Below are 23,424 nucleotides of genomic sequence, written 5' to 3' on the forward strand. Positions count from 1 at the left end.
GGATTATATTATAAAATGCAGTGTAGTACAGCAGTCTTGGAGGCTATTTTGGTCCCACAAGCCAACTGGACACAGCAAAACAATCAGAAAATGATTTGGGCTTTGGAATTAACAGAACTATTTGACAGCAGCAAAACTATTAAGAATTTAAATTAAAAGGCCAAACTGGGCTGGGTTGTGGCTAAGTAGAAGAGTGCTTGCCTAGCACATATGAGGCACTGGGTTTGATCCCAAGCACCACATAAAAATAAATAAAATAAAGGCATCGTGTCCATCTACAACTAAAAATATTTGAGAAAAAAAAAAAGGCCAAACTATTCTTTGTGCTGACCCCATAAGACCTTCCAAGCTTTACACTGCAGCCTAAAGACTGGGCACTAGGATGCAAAGAATAATTAGTAGCCTCTAGCCTCTCTGGATAGTGATTTTGGGGAAAGCAACTAATGGGGGGGTAGGGATTTTTCATTTTTGCTGTCTGACCTCAAGCAGGAAATATGTCTGTTTCTAGAATTGATCTTAGTCCTATTTCTCCTTACATTATAACTGATTTTCATTCTAGCCAAACTACTCTTCTACTCCTTCATTTTAGAATGATTTGAATCAAGATTTTGAGCATGTATTCTCTGAATTGCTAAAGACTTTCTACATAGCTATTATGCCCCTTCACACTAGAAACTTTTTTCAGCTATTAATCCACAATGTGATCAACCTGATGAGAATTCTGAATTTTAACCATATCCCTATTATCAATCAACTGAAAGTTAAGATGTTATTATTTAACATTCGTTATTAAGCATCTACTATTTGTTAAGCTATATCAATGCTCAGACGCATAAGTAATAGCTGGGTGCACTACTGCACACCTGTAATCCCAGCTTTTCAGGAGGATTACGCAGGAAGATTCCGAGTTCAAGGCCAGCCTGGTAAACTTAACAAGACCCTGTCTCAAATAAAATTAAAAAGGGCTGGAGATGTAGCTCAGAGATAGAGTATACCTGGGTTCAATCCCAAGTTTTTTTTTGGGGGGTGGGTAGTATAAGTAATACAAAAATGAGGTTTGCTTCAGAATTTCATTTTAAAACAGAGTCAGGTACAATGGCACATGTCTGCAATTCCAACTACTCCGGAGACTGAGGCAGGAAGATCACAAGTTCAAGGCCACTCTGGACAACTTAGCAAGATCCTGTTCAAAATAAAAAATAAAGGGCTGGGGACATAGCTCAGTGGTCCAGCAGCCCTGGATTCAATCCCAGTACTTCCCCCAAAATAAATAAATCAAATAATTTAATTTAATTAACCTAAAGTAGCTGGGGATGTTACTCAGTGATTTGCAAGGCCCAAGGTTCAATCCCCAGGACCACCAAACAAAACAAAAAATTTAACTACATGATCATGGGCAAGGTCAATCTCTCTTCACAAAATTTTTGAGTTGAAAAATAAGGGCAGAAAGGGTAATGGCAATGACCTACTTCAGAGTCTTGGCAAAAAGTCCTACCTTGCAAATACAATCCAAATTGCTACATATTATTTAAACAACTAACAAACCAAAATTCCAGGAGAGTCAGCAATACCTCTAACAGAGCACCTGACTCTTCCCTCAATTTCTAGGAAAGGACAAAGAAACTTTATAAACTAGGGAAAAATCTAAGAGGCCTGAAGCTGCACCTAAGCTTTAAAGCCTTACAACTAAGACAATATAATTTACATCACTGGAAATGGAAAGAACCAGCAAAGACAATCAGGCAAAGTACATGAAAATAGTCAAGAAATAAAGGTCATGAAGCAAAGCTTTCAGAAGATCATTTTGGCTCAGAGTCAGTTGAAGTCAGACGAAAGAAACGAGTCCCAGAGAAGACAACAGGGCAAACTTAGATCTTATCCAAGAAAACATCTAAGATGCCTCCGTGGATGAGTGCCCAGCATTAGAATGAGGAAAGACCAAAGGGAAAAGAAGTGGGCACAGAAAGATCCCAGTAACAAAACTCATCAGAGGATCAAAAGTTTAAGGCCAGCCTCAGCAATTTAGTGAAGCCCTAAGCAACTTAGTGAGACTTTGTCTAAAAATAAAAAATAAAAAGGGCTGGGGATGTGATTCAGTGGTTAAATACCCCTGGGTTCAATCCTTGGTAAACCACCCCCACGCCACCCCCACCCCAAGGGGAAAAAAAACTCCTCAGAAAGCTTCCCAGAAGACTTTGTAAAGGGTTTTATGTTTGGGGCTATAATGGGTCTGAACCCCAGAGTACTCTCCCACTGAGCTATAATCTGAGACAGGATCTCACTAAATTGCCAACACTGGCCTAAAAACTTCTGCCTCAGTCTCCCAAGGACCAGGGATTATAGTAACGTACCACTGTGCATAGCAAATAAACATATTATCTTTTAAACCCAGTCCTCTACTGGGCTTATCTGATGTTGCTTGTAGAATAAAGTACCAGAATAATAAAACATACTTTCCCCACTGCTTAGCTAAGTATACAATATCTTTAATAAAAATAATTGACAAATTAAGTTGGGGTATGGCTCAATGGTAGAGTGCTTGCCTAGCATGTGCAAGACCTTAAATTCAATCCTTTTCACTGGAAGAAAGGAAGGGAGGGATAAATCAGTATACAGGTTGAAGCAGAACACCTAAATGACCAGGAGGTGAGATGAGCTCATCATATACCCAACTGTTAAGATAATTATTGGGGGGGTTTTGGTATTAGATTTTTTTTTTTTTCGTTCTTTTTCTTGGGGGGAAGGGTACAAGGGATTGAATGGAGAGGGTTTTTTTTTGTTTTGTTTTGTTTTTTTTTAACCACTGAGCTACATCTCCATCCCTTTTATTTTTCATTTTCAGACAAGACCTCCCTAAGCTGCTTAGGGCCTCACTAAGTTGCTGAGGCTGCCCTCAAACTCCTGATCCTCCTGCCTCAGTCTCTCGAGTTGCTAGGATTACAGGCATGCATTATTTTTCTTTTTCTTTTTTTGGATACTGAAGATTGAACCCTGGGATAGATTACCACTGAACCACATCTCTAGCCCTTTTTATTTTGAGACAGGGTGTTGCTAAATTGCTTAGGGTATCACTAAATTGCTAAAGCCAGTCTCGAATTTGTAATCCTCCTTCCTCAGCCTCCTGATTCACTAGGATTACAGGTGTGCACTCCTACACACAGCTGGATTTTAAGCTTTAATATTTAATATTATTACTTTAGGAATTCATTTTCTCAAATCAACAACAGAGTACTAATTACATAAAAATACATAAATATAAAAGTAGTTCTCCATTTTCTGGTGGGGAGAGGACGAAAACAATCCAAGTATAACTTCTAGAACAGTCAAGTTTTTTGTTTTAACTATATTAAACTGTGATCGTCCCATTTATTAGCTCTAACTTACATATTTAAAGAAACATTATTAGATAACTGCTACAATTTATGAATGTAAGGTGCCATTATTGAGTAAACAGATCCCTCCAAAGAGGATAGATGTGTCCCTTCTCTCACCAATTAATGAAGCAGTAATAAACATTTAGTCTGAGTTTATTATTAGATGACACACTGCTACAAACTCTTATCCACACTAATGTTTACTTTGTGACATGTGAGGTGGTTAGAACACACCAACAATCTAACAATCAACAACAAGCTTGGCTTGGTCTTCCGGTGAATACTGATCTAGTCTGTCTGAATCAGGTGATCTGACATTGGTGGCATCTTCTGTACTTGTTACAAAGTAAACATGGTGGCCACTGTCCCTGCACCTGACTTGGGCTTCTTCTATAGATACCTGCCATTCACTTATGTTGATCCTGTTGCCCAAAATCACAAATGGAAAGCTTTTCCCAGCTCTTTTACATCTGCAGAAAATATGAATTTTTTTTTGTTTGTTTGTTAAATCAAGCTTTATTGATAAAATGGAATAGAAAATATGAATTCTTTCTTCCAGTTATTTAATTTCTGGAAGCTCTGTGAATCATCAACATTAAAAGTAAGCAGGCAACAGCTAGAACCTCTGTAAAATGGTATTCTTGGGCTTCCAAATGGCTCTTGACCAGCTGTGTCTTAAATCTGCATGGTAACAAAATGTTCACCCACCTCAAAATCTTGGTTTAAAAATTCCACACCTATTGTATGGAAGAGCTGGGCATTAAGCTTATTAGTTTTATATCTGTTCATGGGGAACTCTTCCCACCTCCACATCTCCCAGTAGAATTACTTTAAAAAGCAATGATTTTCCTGCCAGTTAATCTTACAAGTTTTTTTTTTAATATTTATTTTTTAGTTTTAGGTGGACACAATATCTTTATTATTTTTATATGGTGCTGAGAATTGAACCCAGTGCCTCACACATGCTAGGCAAGCATGCTACCACTTGAGCCACATCCCCAGCCCCACAAGTTTTGACTTCAGAACCCTTAATAGTTCAGTTCAAGCATCACTACCTCATAGGATTGTTGGGAAGATTCACTCAGGTTATGGGACAAAAATGTTCTGTCACAGTGCCAAGCTCATTAGAGCAGTGCAAAAACAGAAAGAGGGCCGGGGTCTGAGTAAGCAAGAGGGGACAGCAATGGCACTACCCGACTCCAGTTCTGGCTACTCCAGCATGGATGAAGGGAACATGGCAGCCTAGGTAGGATAGGGGTGGTAGAGAACTTTTCATTTTTCATAAATAAACCATGCCCTAAGAAAAAGGTACACAGGTTTCACATACTTCCTTCAAAGTACATCTTGCCTTCCTTTTTTAATAAACTCAGTTGTTCAAAAGTTCTAAATGTCCTGTAGCTTCCAAGAGCTGTTGCCTTGAACTGACCTCTGTCCCCTGCTGGTCAGGATGTTATTCTTGGCCTTAAGCAGGGGAACAATTCCTCCTGGTTTGGCCTGACCAGGCCTTGCATGAAGAGAGTCCAGTGTATTATAAACACTGATGTGATATTTACAGATACAAACATACACACACCACCTGCTCTCTTCAGCCTTTGAGTTACTCTCCTGCATCCCTATCCCTCTGAAAGAGATGGACCTTTGAAAGGAGTCATTAACAACCTTTTTCTAGAAAACTAATCAGATTTCCATCACTGTTTGCACATGGATTCAACATCATAACCACTGAATACAGATGGATTTGTAATCCAGCTGGTTACTAGAAAAAAAGTCCTAGCAACTTTAATGAACAGCATACTCTTTGGGAGGGATAAGTAAAATTCTTCAAATTAATATTCCGTGATTTTCCTGGTGAAATAATGGGCCAAAAGATCAGTTGCAACTTAGAAAATATTTCAACTCAAGGTCAGTGGTTTCAGTCTATCTAGGCTTATGATAAGCATGAGTTGCTGACACCAGGCAATTAAGGAGTGGTCACAGTTTTAAACAGCTTTGGTCTTACTTTAAGAAAAGGGCTGGGGCTGGGGCTGTGTAGCTCAGTGGTAGAGTGCCTGCCTCACATATGCGAGGCACTGGGTTTGATCCTCAGCACCACATAAAAATAAATAAATAAAGATACTGTGTCCATCTACAACTTAAAAAAAAAAAAAAGCAAATTAAAAAAAAGAAAAGGTCTGAATTCATATATAGAAAAAATTAATATTACCACAACCTGCTCCAACCAACTTTTCCAACAAAGGTAAGATTTGTCCCAGCATAGACAAAAGGCTCTCTATAATTACATACTTCTCCTATAATCGTATTTAAAAAAAAAAAAAACAGCCAGACACAGTGGCACACTCAGGAAGTAATCCCAGCCACTCACGAAGCGAGGCAGGAAGACCACAAGTTCAAGGCCAGCCATAGCAACTTAGTGAGACCCCACCTTAAAATAAAAAGTGCTGGGGTGTAGCTAAGTGGTAGAACACCCCTGGGTTCAATCCCCAGTACTGTAAATAAGTAAAAACAAGTTTTCTGACTAAGATCATGGAGCTAAAAATACTAGAGAACCTGCTATAAAACAGTTGAGAAGTACGTTTAAGCAGGCAGACACCATCTACTGATATTGAAATAATCATTTCAAAGAGAATAAAACCGACAACATGGTCTCTGTGTTACATCAAACTCCCAAAAATAGCTACAATTTGGAGATGAGTTTTAGGCAAAGGGTTAACTATCCAAAAGATCAAGGAATGTGTTGGTACTCTCACTTTCACAGTTGTACCTAAATCCTATGTTCCAAGACAACCTTGAGAGAAGGTGAAAAGCCAGAACTAAGAAAACTGCTCCTGAAATAAATGAAAAACTTTCTCCTGAGTTTTTAGCCACTTAATGAACCATCAAAAAATTAATCTAGTGTGGGTTTGTGAATCAGAAAGAACCCATCCTTCTCATTTTTGTGTGCTATTTGGACAAGTCATTTAACCCTTCTGGGGATCAATTTCCTCATCTGGAAAGATAAGGCTGAATGAGACAATGAACGAGAAAGCATTCACTACTGTATCTGGCACAAGGTAGTCTCTAAATGGAAGACTATTTATTCCCTTTCTTCTTTACTCCAGTCACTAACAGTCACACTAAAATTTCTTTCAATAGAGACAGAGTTCCTTAGAATCACATGCCCTCTCTTTCTTTAGCCTATATAATTCAATCTCTCTAACAAAAGTGTGTACTTAAAAGTTAGAAAACTCCAATATGTATTCAACTCCAAAAAAGTTTCTAAAGGTGCCAGATATGGTGGCACACACCTGTAATCCCCCAGAGATTCAAGAGAATGAAGCAGGATTCCAAATCCCAGCCTGGACAACTCAGTGAGACTGTCACAAAATAAAAAATAAAAAACAAAAGCTGGGGGCTGCGATTGTGGCTCAGCGGTAGAATGCTTGCCTAGCATGTGTGAGACCATGGGTTCAATTCTCAACACCACATATAAATAAACAAAATAAATGTCTATTGACAACTTAAAAAACAAAAAAACAGCTGGGCTGCAACTCAGTGGTAGAATGCCCCTAGGCTTACACACTTACACTCGCGCACACACACACACACACACAAAGTCTCTAAAGGACCAGTTCCTCCTCATTCATGCTCTGTGGCCATACAGAAACAACTGCAGCCAGTAATCCTTTTCTCCCTATTATCCCACTACAGTGGCAGCTCCAGGGATTAACATGACCATCCTGAACACAATTCTTTCTAACATCATCAAACTAATGATTACCTGCCATTATAATAAAGGAAGTACTTAATATATACATTATAATAAAAGAAAAACACAATGCAAAAAATACAGTTAGGCTGGGCTTGGTGGAGCACACCTATAAACCCACCAGCTTATGAAGTTGAGGCAGGAGGTCACAAATTTGAGGCCAGCCTTAGCAATTATAGTGAGGCCTAAGCAACTCAGTGAGACCCTGTCTCAAAATAAAAATAAAATTTGGAGATGTGGCCCAGTGGTTAAGACCCTTGGGTTCAACCCCTGGTACCCACCCCAAAACGAAAAGGCCAAGCACAATGGCAAACTCAGCTTGGGAGGCGAAGGCAAGAGAATCACAAGTTAAAAGCCAGTCTCAGCAATTCAGCAAGGCCCTAAGCAACTCATCAAGACCCTATCTCTAAATAAAATATTAAAAAGAGCTGGGAATGTGGCTCAGTAGATAAGCGCCCCTGGGTTCCAATCCCTGGTACCAAAAAAGAAAGAAAGAGAGAGAAAAAAAAGAAAGGAAAAAAGCAGTTACTCATCTTGCACTGAATACTTAAGAAAACGAGGGGCTGGGGTTGTGGCTCAGCAGTAGAGCGTTCGCCTAGCACGTGCAAGGCACTGGGTTCGATACTCAGCACCACATAAAAATAAATAAATAAATAAATAAAATGTATTGTGTCCAACTACAACTAAAAAAAGAATGAAAATGACTGAACAGAATACACCATGTCTGTTTTTTTTAAAAATTTGAGGCTACCTTCGTTATTTCAAGACATATGCTACTTCCCCATTATTCTCTGACAAATGCATTAGTAAAACTACTTTCCCCTCTTGCCTGTTTTCCCATCTTACTTCATTGTGAATTACTGCCTTTTTGTGTCTATTAATCCCTCAGTCCACATCAATCAGCTAGGAAGCAGAATCTAAGCAAACACATACTAGTTTGTGTTAAGGCAGCAAGGAGAGGTTTACTGAATTTCTAAATTAAAAATACAATTTTCCATTAGCACTGTTACTGCACCAAACATGGAAATAAACCTAGTCTCTTTAAATTAATATTTACTAGTTTATCCCGAATATTTTCTTTTTATCAGGAAAATACTGCCTTATCTTAAAATGTGATTTTTAAACTGGGCAATGGTGTCTGGTGTTTTTTGTTTGTTTTGTTTTTCCCACTGTTAAGAATTAAACCCAGGGTTGTTTTACCATCGAGCTTCATCTCCAGTCCTTATATTATATGAGACAGCGTCTCACTAAATTGCCCAGGCTGGCCTCGAACTTGCTATATCCTCTTGTCTCAGCTTCCTGAGTTGCTGGGATTATAGGCACCTGTCTGAAGCAATGCTGTTTTATAGTGCCTGCCTTACTTTATTAGGGATGGAAGAGGGTTTAAAAAACTTTTCTGATTTTATGATGCTATGAAACAATAATGGAAACTTTGAGGGCGAATAATCCCATCCATACAGCTGCTTGCTTGCTGCTGTTTTGTTTTGACATATTGTGATTGGATCCAAGGGCCTCACATGCTAGGTAACTGCTCTACCACTACATTACACCACTAGTCCCTCATCTCTTAATGATTTAAAAACTAAAATCAACAGAAAATGCTAATAAATACATAACTTTATAATTAAGTTCCTACAATCAACAAAATAAGTGAGGGGAAAGGGAGAAAATTAAAAGAAAAAAAAAAAAAAAAAAAGCCAGACACAATAAAGCACACCTCTAATGGAGGCAGGAAAAATCAAAAGTTTAAGTCCAGCCTGAAAATTTGGCAAGACTCTATCCCAAAACTTTAAAAAGGACTGAAGATACAGCTCTACGGAGCACCACTGGATTCAATCCCCAGCGGGGCGGGGCCTTGAAGGAAGGGAAGAGCTTCAGGGAAGGATAGAAGAAAGGATTCTACTGGTATCTACTGTTTTAGTTGAGAAAATAATTTCCTCTCTGACAACCCTCTAGGATTAGCAGCAGTAATATTTCTCTTCAAAGCAACAGTACAGTAGAGCTCTTTCGGGGATGCAGTCATAGTCAAGAATTTACAAGTATTGCCAAGGGCCTATTCTATGCTAAGATTATAGAAGCTGTGGAGAAGATACAATATAAAAACTCCATTCTGGGGCTGGGGTTGTGGCTCGCGGTAGAATACACACCTAGCACATGGGAGGCCCTGGGTTCGATCTTCAGCACCACATAAAAACAAATAAATAAAATAAAGGTATTGTGTCCAACTACAACTAAATAAATAAACATTAAAAACAACAACAACAACAAAAACTCCATTCTGACCAGTCGCAGCTTCCTACACCTGTAATTCCAGCTACTAGGGAAACTAAGGCAGAAAGATCACAAGTTCCAGGCTAGCTGGTGGAACTTAGCAATAAAATAAAAAAGGCTACAATTAATAAATGGGCAAATAAACAGACACTTATCAAAACAAGATATACAAAGAGCCAATAAGTATATTTTATTAAAAACTGTTCAACATCTATAGCAATTAACCAAATGCAAATCAAAATTACACTGGGATTTCATCTCACTCCAGTTAGAATGGCACCCATCAAGAATACAAACAATAAGCCAGATGCATTGATGCATTCCTGTAATCCCATCAATTTTGGAGGTAGAGGTAGGAGAATTGCAAGTTCAAGGCTGGCCTCAGCAACTCAGGGAGATCCTCTGCAACTTAGCTGTCCCAAATAAAAAGGACAGGGGATGTAGCTCAATGGTAAAGTACCCCTGAGTTTAAACCCAGTAGAAAGGAAGAAAGGAAGGAATGAACAAACGAAGGAAGGAAGGAACAAACGAAGGAAGGAAGGAAATAAATTTTTAAATGCTGGAAAAGATATAAAGAAAAAGGTACACTTTTACACTGTTGGAAAGATTGTAAAACAGCACAGCCTCTATTAGAATCAGTTTGGAGTTTCCTCAAAAGAATAGGAAAGGAACAAAAATAAATGCTAGGGCCAAATACCCATGAAGAAAGACCTAATACCCACCTCCTGAGAAACCAAATGAGGATGGTTCCAAAACTGGAAACTGTTCTATGTATTACAGCAATCACTATGTAAGAATCAAAGAAGAAAAAACTAACTGCTATTAAAGGATTAACATCACACTAGAAAGGAACAATAGGAAACCAGCTCTCCAAAAGTCCAAAGCTTCAGGCAACACCAAAGGACCAGAGTTAATAGATCTATTAATCATTAAAAGCCCCTCAGTGCCAAAGACTTCCTACCATAAAGAAATGCAGAGTAGGGGCTGAGATTGTAGCTCGGTGGTAGAGTGCTTGCCTCCCACGGATAAGGCACTGATTTTGATCCTCAGCACTACATAAAAAAAATAAATAAATTAAGATATTGTGTCCCTCAAAAAAAAAAGAGTTAAAAAAAAATAAACAAAAGTATAGTAGGGTTTTCAGCATTCCATCAACCAAGTATGAAGGCCCCAGACCAGGAACAGCCTACCTCAAATATCTGACGTGCAGAAAATGTTCTGTTCTTTTCAAAATGTTATTTCTGTTTCCCTTGGCCCATGGGTCTCTTCCATACATAAGAAAGCATCAGGAAGGAAAGCAATTTAATCCATAATTGATAGAGGATTCCCCTAACACACTCCAAAAAGTATGACCCAGCGCGAAACAACTACAGTAGTAACCATTTGTGAAGCATTTAAGACTCACCAAAGAGGGAACATATATTATATTCAACAGCCCTGGCAAGCTAAGTATTGTTAACCATATAAAGAAATCAGCAGGGCACAGTGACTGAGGTTCATCCCAGTGACTCTGGAGGCGAAAGCAGGGGAATCATAAGTTTGAGGCCAGCCCGGGCAACTGAACAAGACCATGTCTCAAAACAAAAAATTAAAAGGGCTGGCAATGTAGCTCAGTGGTAAAGTACCTCTAAGTTCAATGCCCAGTATCTCTCTCTCACTCACATTCACACACACACACTCAGTCTCTCTCTCTTTATCTCAAAGATTCACACAACCTAGGCAAGCTGTCCAAGGGTGGTTTAATAAAGGGCACAACTGGTGTTCTGAGGTTTAAATCCAAGTGTTTTCAAATTGTGGAATGGAAAGATTGTAAGACCCTTATCATTCATCTCATCAAGTAATACATGTTTGTTTATCTAGGCACAATATTACTCAGAAAGTATTCACAAGAAACTGGAAACATCTCTGAGGAGAACTGGGTGACTAGAGACACTGAAAGAAAGAGTATTTTCCCTCCTGTTTTGTTTGTTTTTTGAGGTAGAGTTCTTCCCCAGACTGGCCTTGAACTCCCCGAGCTCAAAGAATCTTCTTCCTTCAGTGTTCCCCATAGCTGGGATTACAGGCTCTTGCTCCTATATCTCATTTTTGTGTGTTGCTGGGGCTAGAACCCAAGGCTTTGGATCCTGTACATTCTAAAGTTTGATATCTATGACATTATCTACTCAAGATGCAGAAATAAACATACAATGTTTTGTTTGTTTACTGTACTGGGGATTGAACCCAGGGGCACTTTACCACTGAGTTACATCCCCAGCCATTTTTATTTTGAGACAGTCTCCCTAAACTGCTGAGGCTGGCCTCCAACTTGTGATCCTCCTGCCTTAGCATTCCAAGTCACTGGGATCACAGTATGTGTGCACCACTACAGTGGGACAATATATTCATTTTATAAGCCTTTAACTAAAATATATATACTAGGAATTTCTGAACATAACATTTTTAAAAGAATTTTAAATTATACCATCAAATAATGTTTGTTGATGATCTTAATTTAAGATCAAAGGAAATGAGTTAGGGGTAAAGAATTATACATGCATCCCCCACCAATACTGGGAATTGAATCCAGGAGTGTTTTACCACTGACCACCATCACCCCAGCCCCTCACAGGGTCTTACTCAATTGCCCAGGCTGGCCTCAAACTTGCAATCTTCCTGCCTCAGCCTCCTGAGTTGCTAGGATTACAAGTGTATGCCACCATGTCCAGCTTATAGCTTCTTTTATGAACCTCTAGACCTAGTCAGGGATTCTCCAAGGCACTACAGAAGTGTGCCATTCTCACTTCCTGTTGGAGGCATTGGCCAATAACAAGCTGGCATCTCTAGTCTCAGGCTTAAAAGCCACTCTCCAGCGAAGGTTATCAAAGAGAATGAAGAACTCCCAGAAACAACAGAGGAAAAACATCAACAAGAAAACAAGGAAGTAAACAATCCAAATTCATGCCAAAAGTTTGAGGGGCAGAATATTACATAGAGGTAGAACAGAAAAAAAAACAAAAATCTGGAGAATAAACAGGAAGCCCCTCACTCATCAACAAGAGCAAAATCATCTAGGTTCCCAGGAGAAAACAAAAGTAGTTGGTCATTCTCCATGAAGAACTTGAGGACAGACTGCCAACTGCTATCCACTCTAGCTAGTTACTAAGAGGTGAATCACACAATCAGAAGAAACCTAGAAAGTCTTTCTGGGGGAAAAAAAAAATCCAAACAACTTGGTAGGCCTTTAATAACATTTTTTTTTTTTTAAGCGGGGGTGGTACTCTGGTAATCAGGGATTGAACCCAGGGACACTCATCAACTGAGCCACATCCCAGCCCTTTTTATTTTTGAGACAGGGTTTCACTAAATTGCTGAGGCTGGCTTTGAATTTGCAATCCTCCTGCTTCAACCTCCCAAGCCATTGAGGTTACAGGTATGCACCACCACACCCACTTTAAAAAATTTTATCTCTTCTTGCAATTGATGGCTGAGACTTTAGGAAAGAAAGGAGGAATGTGAGTGGCTGTCAATAAACTGGGAGTTGGTTTTCCAAATCATGCTGAAACATTCCTCCTTTTCCCCTACAGCCAAACTTGGATTACTCTTATTCACCCCTCAGGTCATCCTAAATTCTACTTCTACCTACTACTTTTTACTACTTTCCAGTCAGATGGTGTCCACACAGAACCTGCTTCCAATGGATTGTAAGCTTGGGGAGGGAAAAGGAGAAAAGACTCCCATGATCACAATTATGAACTCAACACTAGGCATAGTGTCTGACACTATTCTGACAAGTAAATGCGTGAATAATGATGGGCTCTTGGCCTGCTGAAAGAGTGCTCTTCACAGAGAGTAGGAAGAACATGCCTGAACACTTGCCAATCTGATTTTGAGAACTTAAAATTGAAAATGAGACAGCAAAAAAATCCCTGTATAAAACTGAACAAGAGAATACAAGAAATGACATTAGAAGAAAAGCAATGGAAAAGGTGAACATTAAGTCACAGAAAAAAATATCTGGGAATTAAATTGCCAATATCTTGATTTCAGAAATCTATGAGACATGCAAATTAAAATAATTTAAAGTAAATTTATGAATTGTATAAAATAAAAGATATGATCCTTACCCATGAAAATCTCAGTTTAGTGAATTATGGCTGGGAATATAGCTCAGTTGGTAGAGCACTTAGTTCGCATACACAAGGCCCTGGGTTCAATCCCCAGCACCACAAACAAAACAAAAAACAATATGCCAATGTGAAGGCAAATCTCATTCAAATCTGAAGAGGGTAAACAAAAGGGGGAAGAAAGGGGAAGAAGGGACACACAACCTAAAATGTATTTCCCAGAAGAAATCCACAGACTACACAAGAGTATTTCTGGAAAAGTATAAAAGAGAGTAATAGACACGATATAGCTATTAGGAATGCCCTCAACCTCTTTAATAATGAAAAATATGGACTATTTTCTTGACTCAGATCCTCAAATTGGCCGTAATATAGAGTTTGGAAACATCAAGCACCTTCACATTTGCTACATATCACATTTCCTTTAAAATGGGTTGGGGAGGTCTGGCACAGTGTACATGCCTCTAATCCCAGCTACTCAGCTACTCAGGAGGCTAAAGCAATAGACCAGCAGGCTCAAGGCCAGCAGGCTCAAGGCCAGCCTCAGCAACTTATAGAGACCCACAGCAATTCAGTGAAACTCTGTCTCAAAAAATAAAAAGGGCTAGGGATGTAGCTCAGTGGTAGAGAGCCCTTGTATTCAACATCTAGTACCACCCCCTCCCCAAAAAAGGAGGAGGAGGTAGTCAGCACCACTGATCCTGGATTAAAGGTCCAGTTCTGCCCATGTCCATTTACCCTATGGTAAGTCAAAACCCTCTCTACCACAAATTTCCTCATACAAAAAAGAGTAAGTCATGCAATGCTTATAATCCTGTGGGCTTTGGAGGATGAGACAGGAGGATTGCAAGTTCAAGACCAGACTCAGCAATTTAGAAGACTTTCAGCAACTTAGTGAGATCCTGTCTCAAAATTTAATAAAAGGGCTGGGAATGCAGCTCAGTGGTGTAGCATCCCTGGGTCAAATCCCCAGTACCAGAAAGGAAAAAAAAAAAAAGAAAGGAAAGGAAAGTGATGGAGCCTGAATCAAAATCCAGGTTCTGAGGCTAGGGCTACAGCTCAGTGGTAGAGCGATTTACCTAGCATGTATGAGGAAAAAAAACAAACACCCAGGTTCTTCAACTCTAGAAAGCCTACATTTTTATCCATTGTATTATAATGCTTTTAAAATGCATATTAACAGAATTAAAATCTCATAATCTAAGATAGATACTGGTGTTTTTAAAAGAAATCCTCAAAAGTGAGATTGTGACAATTATGCAATTAATTATAAGTTATTCCAATTTCAAATTTAAAGGCAGACAATCTGAAAAAACTAATATGGCTGAACACCATTCTCCAAAAATGAGTACAGGTGTTAAAAGGGCACTCAAAGGTTAGGAGTATAGCCCAAACAGCAGGAGACGCTGGGCTTCATCTCCCACATGGCTAGGGGTAGGAGACACACCCACAAACATACACAAAGAACAGTTAAAAAAAAAAAAAAAGTGGTAAAAGAAAAGTCATAGCCCAGAATAAGCCAACTATTAACAAATCAAATGATAACAGAGTTTTGTAAGAACTATCTAGGTCAATTTGTATTTCTTCCATTTCATTATCAATAAGTATGAACTTCAAGAGGGGGGAAAGCATGCTTTGTAGAAAGAGAACTGAAGCTCAAAACAGTGTAGCCCCCTAACTATTCCAAATCAGTTCAAGCTCCAGATTTCTAGAACCTGATAATCCTGAGAATTCTAGGGGAACCTCTGCTGTAAATCTTTCCCCCTCCCCTTTTTGGTACTGGGGCACTTTACCACTGAGTCATACCCCCATCCCTTTTATTTATTTATTTAAAAAAATTTTTTGGACACAAAGTCTCGCTTAAATTTCTGAGGCTGGCCTCAAATTTGCAATACTCCTGCCTCAGCCTCATAAGTAGCTGCAATACCACACTGGCTGTACTGTAGATCTTGCTGATAACCAAGGTGTCAAAGTCTGGGGCTGACCAAATGTGATCCTAATTTGAGAAAGAGGGCATCTACTGAGTGTTAAAAAAGTTCCCAAGTCCCTAGCAACTTTCACATTAATTCTTGGCAAACACACCAATTTCTTTTTCACATACATACACACACTGAGCCCTAAAATGGATTATATTTTATTTTTTAATTTTTATTTACTTTCTTTTTTGATTTTTGAAGTGGTGGTCTTACTGTTGCTCAGGCTCACCTAGAACTTCTAGATTCAAGCAATCCACCTGCCTCAATCTCCCAAGTAGCTAATACTTATTTAATTCTAATAATAATCCTTCAGGCATTAAACTTTGGATTCTTATTTATTTATTTATCTATGAAGTACTGGGGATTGAACCCAGGGATGCTCTACCTCAGAGATACACCCCTAGTCCTTTTTTTTTTTTGACACAGTGATTCCCTAAATTGCCAAGGCTAATCTCAAACTCTGATTCTTCTTCTGCCTCAGTGTCCTCAATCCTTAGGATTGCAAGTATTCACCATCACACAGGGCCTGGATTCTTTATTAAAAGGTGAATTTTAAACTTTTAGAAAAGGAGTAGTAATAATCAGAAACGATTCACTGAAAACAAGGGTTTTAACAACACACACGACTACACTGAAAAATAAGATGGGCATATGTGACTGGCACACACTTTAACTCCAGTAACTCAGGAGGCTGAGGCAGGAGATTCAAAAGTTAGAGGCCAACCTAAGCAACTTAATGAGACCCTGTCTCAAAATAAAAAAGGGCTAGGGATATAGTTGACTGGTACAGCACCCCTGTGTTCAATCTCCAGCATCAAACAAAGGAAAAAAAAAAAGAAAACTATACTGAGAAATAAAGAGCTATAATACGCAGCAGTAATACTCAAAGTCTTCAGTCTAGCAACACTGACACTACCCAGGAGTTGATGAGAAACACACAGAATCTCAGACTTCACTATGCAAACCAGCATAGATAGAATCTGTGTTTTAACAAGATTCACAGTTGATAAATACTGGGGACTGACCCTGGGAATGTCTTACCACAGAACTACATACCCAGGATTTTTGCAGTTTCACTAAATTTCTCAGGCTGACTTTGAATTTGCATCATCCTGCCTATAATCCCAAACAGCTAGGATTATAAGTATGCACTACTACTGCGAGGGCCACATGTAATTCTTATAGATGATAAAGTTTGAATAGCATTGATATATAAAACAGATTTATTTCAGTAAATCAGTTTAAAAAAAAGTGCTCCCTATCTTTGTAGGCAGTAAAATTTCTGTTAATCTAAAAGTTTTATATAAAAATTTGCTAGGTAAACTGTGAAGCAGTTGACATATTTATCTTATTTAATTCACATAATAACCCTATAAACTAGGCATTATTATCGTATTTTATAGATATTAACACGGGTTGAATAAACCTTACCTGAAACAAGAATGGTTTCAGATTTCAGAGTTTTTTTTTAGATTTTTTGGAATACCTGTATAGATTATACCAACTGAACATCTCTAGTCTGAGCATCTCAGATTTTGGAATTTCAGATTAGAGAAGTTCAACCTGTAGTAGCAAGGATTAAAATAGCACTATCTGCCAGGCACTATTCTAAGGACTTTACCTAGAATAACATTTAACTCATATGACAACCCTTCATGGTAGGTACTGTTTTATCCAGATTTTACTGAAGACGAAACTGAAGCAGAAAGAGGTTAAGCAATTCGCCCATAATCAGAGAATTCTGTAGTATCGCTTTTCTTTTCTTTTCTTTCTTTCTTTTTTGCAGTACTGGGGATTGAACCCTGGCACACAGCTGAGGTACAGTTCTTAACCACTACTTTCTATGGGCAAGTGTGCTGCCACAGTGGGACATAAAATGGCCCTGCTGGAAACAATAAATAATCATAAACCCAACCACCCAAACACAACCTTAAAAAAAAAAAAATCAATAGTAACTAGGTGGGGAAAGGAGTGTTAAAGGAATACCCTGAAAGGAGAGAAAATTTATTGAGTGCCTATACAGAGTGCTGAGCCATGAGTCAAGTACTTTATATCCATATTTTATTCAACCCTTCCAACAGACATATTTAGAGATAACTAAGACATTTTAAGTATGAGAAAATGGAAGCCCAAAGAAGTTAAAGACCTTGCAGAGGGCTGAGGCTGTAGCTCAATGGTAGAGCACCTGCCTTGCATGTGTGAGATACTGGGTTCAATCCTCAGTGCCACATAAAAATAAATAAATAAAGATATTGTGTCCATCTACAACTAAAAAATATTTTTTAAAAAAAGGCCTTGCAGAGTCTCACTGTTTATGATCATACAACTAGAGTTCAAAACCAGTTCTGACTGTAGACCCCATGCTCTCTCCATTGATTTACTCTGCATCCATCTGTGTCGCAGTCCCATTGCCAGGGATGGTAATAGGCATATTACAGAAGTCTGGTGTTCAAAACAAGGAGATCTATCAGAGTTGCAATACTTTCTTCAGTTATAAGTGTTGAATTTTGAGATTAGAATTAGAATCGGTTCCATAAACGCGGGGTGCTGTGGCATGCCTATAATCCTAGCAACTTGGGATGCTAAGGCAGGAGGATCACAAGCTCAAAGTCAGCCTCCGCAACTTAGCAAGTTCCAAAAGATCCAAACTGGATGGAGCAATGGGACAATGAGTAATAGAATGATATACAAAAGCAACGTGGTGTTTTATTGTGTTTTGGTGGTGCTAGGGACTGATCCCAGGGCCTCTCAGATAAGAGGCAAGTGCTACACTCCCAATCTTCAAAACAAGTTTGGAGTCAGACAGACAAAAGTTTGAATATTAGGTTCTATTACTTACTGTTTAGAAGCTAAGCAAATTAACTTGAGTCTTAACATCCACATCTACAAAATGGGAGGAACACCCCACAATGTGGCAGGGAAGAAAACATACTATTTGTAAAGGTCTTGGAACATAAAGCTCAATAATTTTGGTGAACATTACATCTAATAAAATGAAATTTAAGAAGTTAAAAAAAAATCAATTGTTACTTATTTGATTTTTGATGCTGCAGATCAAATAAAGGGCCTTACCCATGCTATGCAAATGCTTTACCACTGAGATACATCCCCAGTTCTGAGTGCTAAACTTCTAAGAAAGTCACTGGAAAATTACAATCATCCCAATATAAAACCAGAATGGTAAGAATTCTGAAAAGAGTAATTAGCCCCTTCTTCCTGGTTCTACAATCCCTCTACTCCACACAACTGAAGCTACTTGATGATTGCTTCCATCTTGATTCTCCAGTAACACATTCACTCTCATATATCCTCTCTAACATGATATTCTCTCTCTCTCTCAGATTCAATTTGCAAACCCTAAGTCTCAAATGGCTCTGACAGAAGTGACTTGATGACATTCAGTTCAACATTCTAGGAGGTGGTACATCAAACTTGATGCTAATCTATTTGTGGCCTGCAAATTAAGACTTGTTGTTAATCTACATTAAATCTAATTGGCCCCATGATTTCTTCCTGAGATTAAGCCCCAACCCTCTGCTCTAGGTAACTGACTCCTATTCTGAGTCTCCTACTCAAGAAAGTAGAACTATTCCTGAACATCTCCTTGCACCACAGCTCTATTATGCCCTCAAAGGGACACAGCTGGCCAGAAGATTGCAATTAGGCAAAGCAAGTCATCTCAGAAGCTAATCTTAGATCTCAGCCATTTTAAAATCAATCAATACTTCCAAATCCAAGGAAGCTTACAGATAGACTCAGGAACAAACCTACAATGCTCATGCTGTTATACCAAGTGATCACCTAAAAGGCCATTTTCAAACCTACATAGAATGAAGCTTGAAAAAGCTGCCAACAATCTGAATGTTCTCACTGCAGTCCTCTATTTTCAATTCCAATTAGAACTGGGCTCAGCTCCTTAGCAGGACTCAGTAGTAAAATCCCATAACTCCTAGGACCAGATTCTCAAGACAACTGACACTAGAGTAACATGAGCTTTCCTATGGAAAGCCATGTCAAAGTTGGCAGGTCTTCCTGCCTGAATATAACAGCTGGTGTCTAATTCTATACCCTTGGAAGCAAAGCACATCTCCAGAGAACACCATCTGCAGTGAAAATCAGGTGTCTCAATGTCTTCTTTTCAACCATGTAGACATCCTGGTTCCATTTCTATTTCTCAAGTGGACAAAGACTCTACTCTTTCTCTGGATAGATGAGAGAAATGACAAATGCTAGTCTTTGAAAACTTTACCTTACTGTTTCTTTCCCAGGGACTGAACACTCTTTGTCTAGAACAAAATGTTTCCTGGAGCTTTTTATCCAGATCAGACTAGCTTTATACCAAGTTCCAGAACCAATTTGTAAATACAGAAGTTCCTTGGCTAAAGTGGTTCTAAATGTCTAAACTCACTTCTGGATGATTCTTTGGCCAACAATAGCACCCTAGGTATTTTCTTGATCACTAGTTTTCAAACTTTTTTTTTTTTTTTTAAGTACTAGAGATTTAAGGGGGCGGGGAGGCGCTTTACCACAGAGCCACATATACCCAGCCCTTTTTGTTTTTTATTTTGAGAAAGGGTCTCACTAAGTTGCTTTAGGACCTTGCTAAATTGCTGAGGCTGGCCTAGAACTTGCAATTCTGTTTCAGTCTCCCAAGTCACTGGGATTACAGGCATGCACCACCACATCTAGCTAAAAAGTTTTAATTTTTGAAAACAAAAGTACACTGGAAAATCCTGTGATTTTTTTTTTTTTTCTTTTAATGGCAGTACTAGGAAATCTATGGGAGCTCAGTCACTGAGCCACATATCCCCACAACACTTTTTATTTTGAGACATGGCGTTGGTAAATTGCCCAGGCTGGCCTTGAACTTGCAATCCCCCTGACTCACCCTCCTCAGCCACTGGAATTACAGGCATGTACCATATTGCTCAGCTAATCCTATACATTTTAATTTTGCCAACTATATCACTTTTAAGTCTCCAACCTAGCCAGTAATACCATTTTCTCTTCATTTTAGGGACTTTCAAGACATAGAAGAGCTAGTCTCAGTGAGGCAATGGACATTTCCAAATAAAACTTTTATTAGATTCAAGGTTTTAGGTCTCTCAGGATCCCTTTTTGGTACCAGGAATTGAACTCAGGAGCACTCAACCACTGAGTCACATCCCCAGCCCTATTTTGTATTTTATTTAGAGAGAGTCTCACTGAGTTCCTTAGGGCCTTGCTTTTGCTGAGACTGTCTTTGAACTCACAATCTTCCTGCCTCAGCCTCCTATCTCAGTCTCCTGATCTGCTGGGAATACAGGAATGTGCCACTGCACCCAGCTAGGATCCTCTTTCTTTATGATTATAAGAAAATATTTTGGAAATTAAAGAAAGTAAAAACAAGCAGAAAAAAAAATTGGGGGGAAAAATTTGCTTACTCAACTTCTTAGACTTGACAAGAATTGAAAATCTTCTAGATTAAATAAAATCAAAAGCATGAGTAAAATGAAGAAGCAGTAAAAACAATTTAAGAAGCAGAAATCTCATACCAGATACTAATAGATAAGTGTACCATATACATTTTCCATTATGCTAAACCATAATATTTGAAAGAGTCTACATATAGAAATATAGAATACTAAAGACTGGTAGTTTTTTTTTTTTTTTTGGTAGTAGTTGAACAATATCTTTATTTTATTTATTTATTTTTATGCGGTGCTGAGAATCAAACCCAGGGCATCACACATGCCATGCAAGCGCTCTACCACTGAGCCACAACCCCAGCCCTAAAGACTGGTAGTTTTTAGAGTGGTTATTTTTTGTTTCTATGGTACTGGGGATCAAACCCACCCACCTCAAGAATGCTAAAAACATACTCTTTGCTCTAGCACTGAATTACCCCACCAGTCCAACCAGTTTAGGTTTTTTGTTTTGTTTTGTTTTTGTACCAGGGGATTGGAGGCCACATTCCCAGCCCTTTTTATTTTTTTTTATTTTGAGACAGGGTCTTGCTAAGTTGCTTACAGCCTCAATAAGCTGCTGAGGCTAGCTTTGAACTTGTGATCCTCCTGCCTCACCCTCACAAACCACTGGGCTTACAAGCATGAGCCACCACCCACAACTGTTTTTTATAAAGGCAAAAAAGGGTAGGCCTTGCTCATTGTGACGTGATCACAACGACTCAGGAGGCTGTGGCAGAAGAATCATAAGTTCAAGGCAACCTGGGTAAGTAAACTTAGTGATATAGTTCAGTGGTAAATCGCCCCTGGGTTCAATCCCTGGTACCAAAAAAAAAACCAAACAAACAACAACAACAACAACAAAAAAGAGGAAGTCTTATATCCTGCAAGGCACAGTCAAATATCAATGTGAAGCGTAATGTCAGGCTTCATGGCACACGCCTGTAATTCTAGCAACTCAGGAGGCTGAGTCAGGAGGATTCCAAGTTTGAGACCAAACTGGTCAACACAGCAAGGACCTGTCTCAATATAAAAATTAAAAAGTAATAAATAAAAAAGACTTGGGGTGTGGTTAAGTGGTACAGCATAGGTTCAATCCCCAGTACCACAAAAAGGAACAGTCAGTCACCACAGCACACACCTATAATCTCATCAACTCAGAAGGTTGAGGCAAGAGGATTGCAAGTTCAAAGCCAGCCTCAGCAATTTAGCAAGGCCCTAGACAACTTAGCAAGACCCTGTTTTAAAATTTAAAAAAAGAAGCGCTGGGGATGTTGCTTAGGGGTTAAGCACTCTTTTCAGTATGTGATGTGAATACCTGAAACCAGTATTTGGGGACATTTTTTTTTTTTCCAAGTACTAGGTACAAAACACCAAGGCCTCACACATGCTAGGCAAGTGTTCTACCACTGAGCTATGTTCCCAGCCCTTTTCTTTTTTTTATTTTAAGACAGGGTTTCATGCTATGTGGTATGTATGTAACTGCATGTCCAATGTGATTCTGCAACCTGTATACTCAGAAAAATGATTCAAATGTATGTATGATGTCAAGATCATTGTAACTAATTAAAATAAATAAAAAATAATAATAATAATGAAAAGCATAGTAAAAAAAAATTTAAAAATAATACAGGGTTTCACTAATTTGCCCCAGTTGGCTGTGAACTTAGATCCTCCTGCCTCAGCTCCCCGTGTAGCTGGGATGACAGGCCTTTACCATTGCACCCATCTGTTTTTATTTTGTTTTGTTTTGTGGTTCTGGTGCTCCAGAGTTTAGCAAGCATTCTACCACTAAGCTTCACCCCCAGCGCTGGGGATAAATATTTGAATATACAAATATGTTAAGCAAAGAACCATCTTTAACTTAAAAGTAGGAACTTTACTACTGCGCTACATCCCCAGTGCGTTTTTCCTTTTTATTTGAGACAGGATCTCACTAAAGTGCTGAGGCTGGCCTTGAACTTGCAATCCTCCCGTTTCAGCCTCCTGAATCACTGGGATTACAGGCATGTGCCACCATACCCAGCTAAAAGTAGGAATTTTTTAAACTGTTCCTAACTACAGAATTCTTCAGAGATAAACCATGGTTTCTCAACCTTGATACTACTGATAATTTAAGCCAGAATTCTTTGTTGTCAGGTACTATCATGTACCTTAGAGGAAATTTAACAGCATTCCTTACTTCTACCAGCAAGATACAAGTATCGTCCCACCCCTACCAACCCTTCCCAGGGGAAGACAACCAAAGGTGTCTCTAGTTGGGAACCACTGAGATAAATAATAGGATAAGAATTTTTCCCCCTAACAAAGGCTGTCTTAATAAGATATAGAAGGTGATACAAACTACCATTTTTTGTACTCTGGGACATATTTAGATCATCAGATGACCTTTTCAAGTTTCATCTGGGTCTGGGAGTCTCGGTTCAGTGCAGAACACTTCCTTAGCATACACAAGGCCCTGGGTTTAATCCCCAAAATGACATAAATAAATAAGTGAACGAATAAATAAAT

At 38.8% G+C, this 23,424-nt stretch overlaps 1 protein-coding gene and 1 pseudogene across 1 annotated transcript in view; both read right to left on the minus strand.

Moving 5' to 3' along the window:
* Window positions 1–23,424, minus strand: part of Ptpn9 (protein tyrosine phosphatase non-receptor type 9) — an 88,326-nt gene that overhangs the window by 49,857 nt on the left and 15,045 nt on the right. The window lies entirely within an intron of this gene.
* LOC114083397 (ras-related protein Rab-9A-like) lies at window positions 2,954–4,230 on the minus strand (annotated as a pseudogene).

This window comes from Marmota flaviventris, chromosome 2 (assembly GCF_047511675.1).
Source record: "Marmota flaviventris isolate mMarFla1 chromosome 2, mMarFla1.hap1, whole genome shotgun sequence".
NCBI classification, from domain to species: domain Eukaryota; kingdom Metazoa; phylum Chordata; class Mammalia; order Rodentia; family Sciuridae; genus Marmota; species Marmota flaviventris.